The sequence below is a fragment of the Lycium barbarum genome, chromosome 11, assembly GCF_019175385.1.
Source record: "Lycium barbarum isolate Lr01 chromosome 11, ASM1917538v2, whole genome shotgun sequence".
NCBI classification, from domain to species: Eukaryota; Viridiplantae; Streptophyta; class Magnoliopsida; order Solanales; family Solanaceae; genus Lycium; species Lycium barbarum.
In genome coordinates this window covers 51,556,173-51,566,559 of record NC_083347.1, presented here as the reverse complement: position 1 = coordinate 51,566,559, position 10,387 = coordinate 51,556,173, and positions in this window count along the sequence as shown.

Here is a 10,387-nt window from a genome sequence, read left to right as displayed (position 1 = left end):
CCTTACATACTCGGTACATATTCCGTACTGACCCCGTTTCTTCGAGGGCTGCGTTTCATGCCTGCAAGTACAGACGATCACGTGAGTGACCCGACAGCGTAGGCCATCTATTCTGCTGCTTTGGAGTGCTCCCTTGTTCTGGAGCCTGCATTTTGGTACAGACTCTTCCGTTGTATATATGTATGTATATATTCAGGGGTACGGCGGGGCCCTGTCCCGTCATATTATTCTGTTGCCTTTGTTAGAGGCCTGTAGACATGTATGTGGGTCATGGGTCGTTATGGCTCAGTTATGTCTATGTGGCTTGCGTCTAAGCGGCTCCAGTTGCTATGACAGCCTTAACGGCTTGTGCGTATGTATATGTATGTATATGTTTTTGGGCGATATGTTTACGACAACCTTGGTGGCTTCTGTATGATGTGTTTGTTATATACGACCGCTTAAGACGATATCTGCTCTTAGTATCTGTATAAACTAATTTATGTTGAATATGGATAAATCGTTGGTATGCCGATTTGGTAAGTAAGTGTGTATGGGTGTCCAGCTCGGGAACTAGTCACGGCCCACGGGGTTGGGTTGTGACAAAAGTGGTATCAGAGCGGTTTGTCCTCGGAATGTCTTCAGGCCGTGTCTAGTAGAGTCTTGTTTATCGGTGTGTGGTGCACCACATCTATAAATAGGAGGCTACAGGACATTTAGGGTGTTACCTTTTCTTTTTATCTTAGATCGTGCGATAGACCTGTATTATTAGGATGGTTCCTTTCTGACGAAATGTTATGTTTTCAGCGATGCCTCCGAGAAAAGCGACGGCAGCCTAGAAGGGCAAGTCAGCAGCAGTTGGATAGACTAACCAGGCCCAGAGAGTTACCAGGGCCCGTGCCCAGACTATGCCCGAGGTTATGCCCCAGTCAGCGGGCTCTGCTACGCCACCATTATCAGAGGAGCCTAGAGCAGCAGCCACTGCCACTATGGATCTGGAGGTGGCTCCACCATTAGCTCCAGAGGCTCCAGCGCCCGAGCCTCCAGTTCCTCAGCCAGGGGCGAAGGATAGGGCGATGAGAGATGTCGTACAGTTGCTGACGAGATTAGCAGCAGGGCAGGCTCGCAGACGCGGGCTAGGGGGCGATGATGTGAATATATATGACAGCTTGAGAGTTCGTGACTTTTTGACTTGTAATCCCCCAGAGTTTTACGGGTCAAAGCCCGAGGAGGATCCCCAGGACTTTATTCGACAGATGCAGCGTACGCTGAGATTAGTTAGAGCTTCTGAGACCGAGTTTGTCGATCTAGCTTCATATCGATTGCGTGATGTAGCTATTAATTGGTATGAGTCCTGGGAGCTGTCTAGGGGAGAGGATGCTCCCCCAGCGGTGTGGGCCGAGTTTACAGAGGCCTTTCTTGGCCACTTTCTGCCTCCCGAGGCGCGGCGAGCTAGGGTTGACAGATTTCTACAGTTGAGACAGAGGGGCAGAAGTGTTCGGGAGTACAGTTTAGAGTTCGGCTCGTTGGCTAGATATGCACCTACTATTGTAGCCGATATGACTGACAGGATGCATCGATATGTGATGGGGTTGGATGATTACCTGATTGATAGCTGTATGGCGGTGGCATCCCAGCCTGGGATGGATATTGCTCGGGTGCAGGCATATGCTCAGGGGATGGAGGATAGACGTAGAGGGCGTCAGCCCGACAGAGATTATGACCGGGGCCAGCCCAAGAGGGCTAGATCAGCTAGTTATTCTGGGGGGTTTCGAGGCGGGCAGCCTCAGCAGCACACTAGACATCCTTCGAAGCCAGCACGGAGTGCACCCCCACAGTCTACTGGTAAGAGACTTGATAATACAGGATATTCAGGAGCGGGTCGAATCTCCAGGGCCTCGGGTTCGCAGTCGAGCAGAGGGTTCAGTCAGATGAGGTCGTCTATGCCTCAGTGTCCTCGGTGCAGCAGGCGCCACCCGGGGGAATGTCGTCTCGCCACCGGTGCCTGTTTTTCTTTTGGCCATCAGGGCCATGTTATGAGGGGGTGCTCGTTTAGGGGTGGTCCAGGTGGTTCAGCCCAGCCCACCGGGTTAGTTGCTGGTTCATCTTCCCCTTCTGTAGCCATGCGCCCTACGGGGCAAGGTATACCGACACAAGCAGGCCGCGGTAGAGGTCGTGGCGGAACTCCCGGTTCTAGCGGTCCTTCGAACCGCATATATGCTCTGGCCAGCCGGCAGGATCAGGAGACGTCACCAAATGTATTTACAGGTATACTACTTATCTTCTTCCGAAATGTATATGCAATGAAATATATATTTTCCCCCCTGGTTGCTAGTAGAATTGGGATAAAACCCGAATTGATAGAGCCGTTTGAGATAGTTATACATACAGACGAAAAGTGAACATTGATGATTTAGAAGGCTAACACGGTAATTGTATAGTCAGAAGAGTAAAAGACCCTCTCTATATCGGAGTGAGATACGTTACGGGAACCTTCTGGAAGTTATTAAGACCCTGACTTGCCCTAGATTACGTGATAAAGGTTGCGCGGGGAAGTGAATGCAATTATACCAGCATTAACGCATTGAAATGCATTAAAGTTTCGAGGTTAAGCGTGCTAGGGCCAGAGCAATATTAGGATGGGTGACCCCCTGGGAAGTGTACTAAAATTTCCATAAATGTAGATATAGGAGACGAATATGAAATTAGGGCAACCTAAAGGAAATTAGAGTATGTGGAGTGGTTAGAAACCTTATAGAGGTCGCGTAGGCTGAGACGGACTAGACTGGCGAAAGGGAAGAAAGCACAACACAGCTCTGGAATCAGAGTAAGTTTGAATAACGTTTGGAAATGTTTGTAAGCGAAATGGTAGTAAATGTATATGTATGCATATAACATCCCATTTGTGACTGTATCGATCGATAGATGAATCCCAGCAACTAGTGTTGCGGTGTACGGAAGACATTAACTGAACAGAAATCAAGAGACAAAGCGGAAGATATAGTACAGATATTATAAAGTAAACTCATACTGGTTCCATCACTGGTTAAAGTTGGAAAGTCCTAATACAACGATATCCGGAAGTAGAACGAAAATGAGAATGTGGAGGGTAAGGAGATCTGAAGTGTCGGTAATGTCAAAGGAAAGGAATATGAGTGAGTAAAGCCTCCAAAAGAGTCGACGGGCAAAGCATGAAACTATTTGCGTAGAAATTTAAGGGACAGGTCTGTAAAAGAACTAGACTGTGATAGTATAGGACAAAAAGAGAAACAAACTTGAGGAAGGTTAACGGTGAAAATAGGACAAGCATATGGGAGTACGGAGGATACTTTAATAAGTTGGCGATAGTTAACTGATTACTTATCAAAGAAAGGACTAAGATAATAAGTTGACGCAGTCGACTAGAAAACCTATGACATGGAATAAGAATTCATGTGAAGACCGAGAGGTTCGACTATACAAAGAAAACAGGACGAAAGATAAGGAACGGGCATGAAGGAAAGGACAGCTTGGCCGAATCCTCTATTGTTGGAGGATATAATTACAAAGGGATAATTGCGAAGCCATATTGGTATAGTTGTTTTGAACATAGAGAAGCCTTCCTGGAGGGTGACTCAAGAATGGAACTGATTCGCGCGTATAAAGGAATATCTTACGAACTTCAGAGTCGATGCTACAAACAATAAGAGAAGAAAGCTACTCCCTAAGAAAGAGATTAAGGATACTAATGGCTTAATCGAAGGAAAAAGAGAGTGGTTAGGAAAAAAAAGTAACTCGAAACGGATACGCACCAAAAGGTTAATGACACTGTTAGACATAAAGGACAGAGGTATGTCAAAATGGAAAAAGTAAGCATCGGAAATGGATGCCCGTATGAGTATTCCGATTAAATACGAGAACGTAGTTAACAAGGAAATAGACATGACAGGCTCCGCGATGAAGGAATTTCAATGGTAAGGAGATCGCGGAAGGCGAGGGTTACTTAGAGAAGGCATAGGCACAGATATAAACCTTCTTAATAAGGGGGGGGGGGGGGGAGAAGAACGTACTAGATTTGAAACGAATTATGATGATCTGAGTTCCAGAAGAGGGCGATAAAGAGAGCAAGAAAGGTATACAGGCTAAATTCACAAAGGATAATGAAGAAAATAATAAATCCAAAGGACATTTCGGATGACGACTGTTATAATGAAGTAACAACGGTTGGTAGTTAATAACTTCTCGAAAAAAGAAAGCACGCCGCTCATATGAATAGAATATAAAAGAGTCCACACCGGGGAGCCGAAGAAGAGATGAAAAAGGAGTACCCCTATTTATTTTCTATGCCTACAGGCAATCTATGCTTCCAAAACGGATATGTTAAATGATCGTATGTGACAACTATGAAGGAGACCTCCCCGAAGTATTATAATACACCATGAGACCAGTTCAACATTCGAGGACGAATGTTCCAAAGGGGGGGGAGGATGTTATATCCAGCATTTTGTACATTCAGATAATTCAAGATAATTGCGGGAAGTTAAGGGCAAGGCTATATTTTTTATCTTGTTTAGCACACAAGTTGTTTATGGAAGTTATTGATGTGGAAATATTAAGAAAGGCTAGGGGTAAAAAGGGAAATTCACAAGGTGGTTCATGGTAATATTGAGAAAGGCTAAGGGCAAATTTGGAATTTGGAGAATAATTTTTCATGAATTACAAAAAAAAAAAATTGGGCTTAAGTAAAAAGGGCAAGTGACCGGCCATGTTGAAGTGGGCCGAGGCCCACATGGGAGCCCAACTTTAATACATAAAAGATGAGAATTAGAGCACATTTTTCATTCTTCTCCACTTAGAATTTTCAAGAAACTTGAAGAAGACCAAAAACAAAAGGGCCATTCGGCCAAGAGGCAAAAAATTGAAGCCTTCAATTTTGATCCAAAAAAAATATTTTCTTCTAGTATTCCTACAAATTTGAAGGTCCTCTTTAACGTGGTATAATTGTTGGAGCAAGTAAACCCCTCTTTGTTGCAAGTTCATAATCATAGCCAAGTGAGAAGTTAAGGGAAAAAGGTAAGAATTAATCTTCTTTTTATATGTTATGGATGGTTGTGTATGTTGTGGTATGTAGAAATGGATGAATTTCATGAAAATATGGATGTATGTTGTGGCCGTGTATATGTGGTGCTTGGCCGTGTGTGTTGTGTAGAAATAAGGGACCAATTCTACTTAGTATTTTGGTTGTTGTTGTCATGAATTCTATGTTGATAATGAAAGTTTGACGTTTCTAGTTGAAGTTGTAAGTGTTGGAGAGTTGTTTAGAAGCTAACGTGATGTTAAAACCATTTCTTGTAATTATGGAAAATAATGTTGTTGGTGTGTGAATTGTTGGTGTAGTTCATGAATTTGAAGGAAGGAAATGTGTTGTTATTGTTCTTGTTGCATTTGGAAGGTTTCGGATGAAGTAGAGTATTGGTTGAATTGCTTTAAATATTGTACGGATTGTTTGAAATATTCTTGAATATTGTTTGAATGGTTGCGGATTAGTACTTGAATATGTAAGCAATTACGAATTGAACGTAAATGAAACGCCGTCGAAGTTTGTAGAAAGAAGTTGCTAACGTTAGTATGCGTTTTGAATTGATTGTGGATATTGTTAGAATAACTGTTGGTATTGTTGTTGATATTTTGGCCGAGTTAAATTCTCAGATTTGTTGTTGATGATTTGGCTGAGTTGGATTCTCGGGGATGGTTGTATTTACAGGGGAAATGCTGCCGAAATTTCTGTAAATAAAGTGTTGGTTTAGAATCGGACTCTTAAGTGTTTATGGCTAATGTTTGGTATATACTAATATTATTGTAGATCTTGCGAAGCCAAAGACTTAAGTTCGGATTAACTTAGGAAGCGGGCAAGGTATGTTAGGCTTACCCTTTCTTTCTTTTGGCATGATCTTTATGAAACGAGCAGATGACGTATATGTATGATTTCAAAGAAATTCCTATTCTTTAGAGCCACTAGGATGGCTAATATTCTTGACCTCCATAAGCTATTTCATATGGCTTTGATGCGTATCAATGATGTCCGAAGATCTATTTGATATGTTTCCGAATGGCATTCGAGAGATAATTGATATGACTAATGTCTTGATTTTCAAATGATAGCATGTTTGATTTTCCATTGAGTCCTTGATGTATTTTGATACGTACATATGGTTCCAAAAGCTCTATCTGATTTGATCCATAACGATATTCGAAAGGTACCTAACATGATTGTTGCTTTGATTTTCCAAAAATGGCTTCTGAAACGTTCGTAGAAGGTTCTGTACTTCAAACGCTCATAACTTTCTTATACTAAATCGGATTGATCCGAAACTTGTTTTTGAGCGTTCAGGTGTCGGTAAGTATACTTGACTATCGAGTCTTGATTTATGTGCATATGGTTTCGCACTACTCTATTCGTGCAAGCCTCAGTATGTCCTTCACCGAGCCCGGGTCAGGATATGTTCTCGTGCGTACTCCACTGCATTATTCACCGAGTCTCTCTCACTTGCGGGCCGGGACACGTTATATGTATATGTATATGATGATGTGATGATATGGGGATGGCGGCCAGGATGGCATATGATGACTTTATTCACCGAGACCCGCAATAGAGGGCCGGGACACGTTATGTATATATGCTATATGATGCTAACATGCAGGATTCTATCCACTGAGTCCCTCAATAAAGGGTCGGGACACGTTATATGTATACATGATATATGATGATGACATGCATGATTCTATCCACCGAGTCCCTCACTAGATGGCCGGGACACGTTATATGTATATATGGTATATGATGTTGACATGCATGACCTTATTCATCGAGTCTATCACTAAAGTGCCGGGACACGTTTTATATATATATATATATATATATATATATATATATATATATATATATATATATATATATATATATATATATATGTAAATGTGTATGATTCATGATTTGAAATACACGACTTCATTTCATAAAGGAAACGTATTGATGATTTTAACAGTCATACTGGTTCTGGTGAGTTTCTATTTTGGCTATGATCCCCTGTACTGTACTTTATGCCTTACATACTCGGTACATATTCCGTACTGACCCCCTTTCTTCGGGGGCTGCGTTTCATGCCCGCAGGTACAGACGATCACGTGAGTGACCCGACAGCCTAGGCCATCTATTCTGCTGCTTTGGAGTGCTCCCTTGTTCTGGAGCCTGCATTTTGGTACAGCCTTTTCCGTTGTATATATGTATGTATATATTTAGGGGTACGGCGGGGCCCTGTCCTGTCATATGATTCTGTTGTCTTTGTTAGAGGCCTGTAGACATGTATGTGGGTCATGGGTCGTTATGGTTCAGTTATGTTTGTGTGGCTTGCGTCTAAGCGGCTCCAGTTGCTATGACAGCCTTAACGGCTTGTGCGTATGTATATGTATGTATATGTTTTTGGGCGATATGTTTACGACAGCCTTGGTGGCTTCTGTATGATGTGTTTGTTATATGTGACCGCTTAAGACGATATCTGCTCTTAGTATCTGTATAAACTAATGTATGCTGAATATGGATAAGTCGTTGGTATGCCGATTTGGTAAGTAAGTGTGTATGGGTGTCCAGCTCGGGCACTAGTCACAGCCCACGGGGTTGGGTCGTGATATATGACGACCCCCACTATATATACACTGTCTACAGACCTCTATGGAATATAGACTACAAAAAGGACAGGACAAGGCCCTGCCATACCCATATATGTACATGTCAAAAGGCATACCAAAGGGCTAGAGCTCCGGCCCAAATGGAGCTTGCTAGCTGGAACTGGAAAGAGGTTCTACTGGTCTGGCTCACTCGGCTGGCTACCTGAACCTGCACGCAGCATCCACAGGAAAGGACATCAGTACGAGTAATGTACAGTGTATGTAAGGCATGAATAATAATATAGTAAGGGATATCGAACATGAAAAATAGCATAATGATAAATATAGAGCATAACATGAGGTAAGGAAATAACTTGTACATATGATTGCCTCTTAAGGCAGATACCATGCATGCTTAACTTTAAAGAAAACATTTCTCATATACATATATGTAGCATAATCATTAGCCCGCGTCCGGGGTAACAATCTCACGCCGCCCACTAGTGGTGTCTGCCCGTGCCATTTATACATGTTGTTACTATCATTATCTATAGCTGCCCACTACGCCCAGCATAGTGGTGTCTGCCCGTGCCGTTAGACACAGTGAAATCATACATAACATAAGCATGCATGAGAGCCCAATCAAAAGCTACGACTCTATCGGAGTGACGTAAGGTCGGTAATCTCCGATTACATTATGGAATAATCATCATTGCTATTTCTCACCTCGGAGGAACGAATAACATGAGATGAGATCATCATCAATGAATAAAATTGAGAAAATCAAGAAATAGCTCAACATTCTCATATTCACATTGAAATCATCAGCTTGGGACTTTTAAACATGAAATCATCATCATCATAATCGTCGTAGAAATATTCTCATCTTTGACATCATCGTTGTCATTGTAAAAACGTGTCCATCGTTGTTGTCATAAGAGCTTACGGAATCATAAATCTCTGATTTGGAAAATACGTACATTTTGGAAGGCATTTATGGATTATCAGGAAAGGAGTCATGCCTTTGAATCATGAACTTCCAACTTGTGGAAGTAAGGAGGTTATGAAAATATGTAGGGAATTATAACATAGGAATTTCTAGAAATAGAATCATCGTCATCATAAAACAGGCTTATCTTTAGCATCATAAGAACTCTATAATTCATGAATCTCTAGCTTTTGAGAATAAGAACATTTTTCAAATTTAAAACATAAGGACGTTGAATTATGGTTAAGTAAAACCACTTTGGAATAATTAAATGGTTTCCAAGAATGTTCTTATTCTCAAAAGCAAGAGAATAATTGAATGTAATTGTGGTCGTCATTCTTGGAAAACAATTGAATTGTTCATGTAGAATGTCAAGTGTCGTCTTGGCCACTCCAAAGTGTCCCATCATACCTCCACTATGGGCTTCGTTCACAAACAACTCTCTCCAATGTTACACCCCATATTGGTATGGGTTCACTTCCGAAAAGAAAGGCTTTCCCAATTGAGAATAGGGAAGTTGAGCGCAAGAGGAGATTGTCCATTCAAAGTCCTTGAGAAGATCAATGAAAATGCCTACAAGATCGACTTACCAAGTTAGTATAATGTCTATAATGTTTTCAATGTAAGTGATCTATCTTCTTGTGTTGTAGGTGAGCCTTTACATTCGGGGACGAATCTTCTCCAAGAAGGGGAGGATGATATGATCCCAATGAGGAAACGAGCATGGGAAGAGCTTGAGGAGAGGATTTCAAAAGTATTCAACATTTGGGAGATAGCTTGGGAAGAGCTTAAAGAGGCTAATACACAAAGTGGCTAGGAGCACAAAGAATGCTAGATGTACAATTCATGGCTAAAGAAAAGTTGCAAATCTTGGCTAAGAATCCAATTCAAGGCTAAGGTTGCAAATTGAGGCTATATTCTAAGCATAGGGCTTTTGGAGCATTGAATACGCCATGTAGGGGTTATTTCCGCAAAGGCAACTTTTGGGCCTTTGTTGTAAAAGCATTAGTATAAATAAGACACTTAGTCTTTCATTTACCTACACCTTAAATGTTGATGAAAAACCTTATGTGTTGAGAGATTGTTTAGCTTAGTATTAATCATAGTTTGTTTGGTTAATTGAGTGTGATTTCTTAGTCGCTACTTGAATCAATTTCCATTAAATTCTTATTTGGATTGCTCATTTGTGGAATTCAAATTGAGTCTTCTTTCGAATTCAATTATTATAGGTTCTTAGGATTGAATCTGATTGCGGGGGTTTGGGTTTCACATACCCAAGTTTGACCATAGATTTACTATCCTTTGGGTCTTTCTTCTATCCTCCATCCCTCTCATCCCCAATTCTCTTTTGTTATGCAACTTCCACAATTTAGTTTTAGGTTTCTAGAGTTTCGACTATAGGAATCCTATCACTAAATAAGCACCTAAGAACTAAACTAAATAGAGACTAAATAAGCTCATAAGTACTAAACTAACTGTCATGACCCAAGCCGATGAGTCGTGATGAGTACCCCTATATTTGACCAACCTCTACTGACCAAGCACCCCTAAACTCGTACATGGATCTCACTGAGCAATAGGGTGGCCCATATGTAGTTTATAATTGAGCTATACTAACTCCTGTAAGATTAACATAATAGACTCTACATCAAGAACTCATAACCAGCATACATATATACATACGTGCTGAGGATAACAGTGCAAGCCGACTAGGCCTCTACATATGTTGTACGACAAAAATAAAAGCCAACAAGGCTACATAACATCCCAACTACA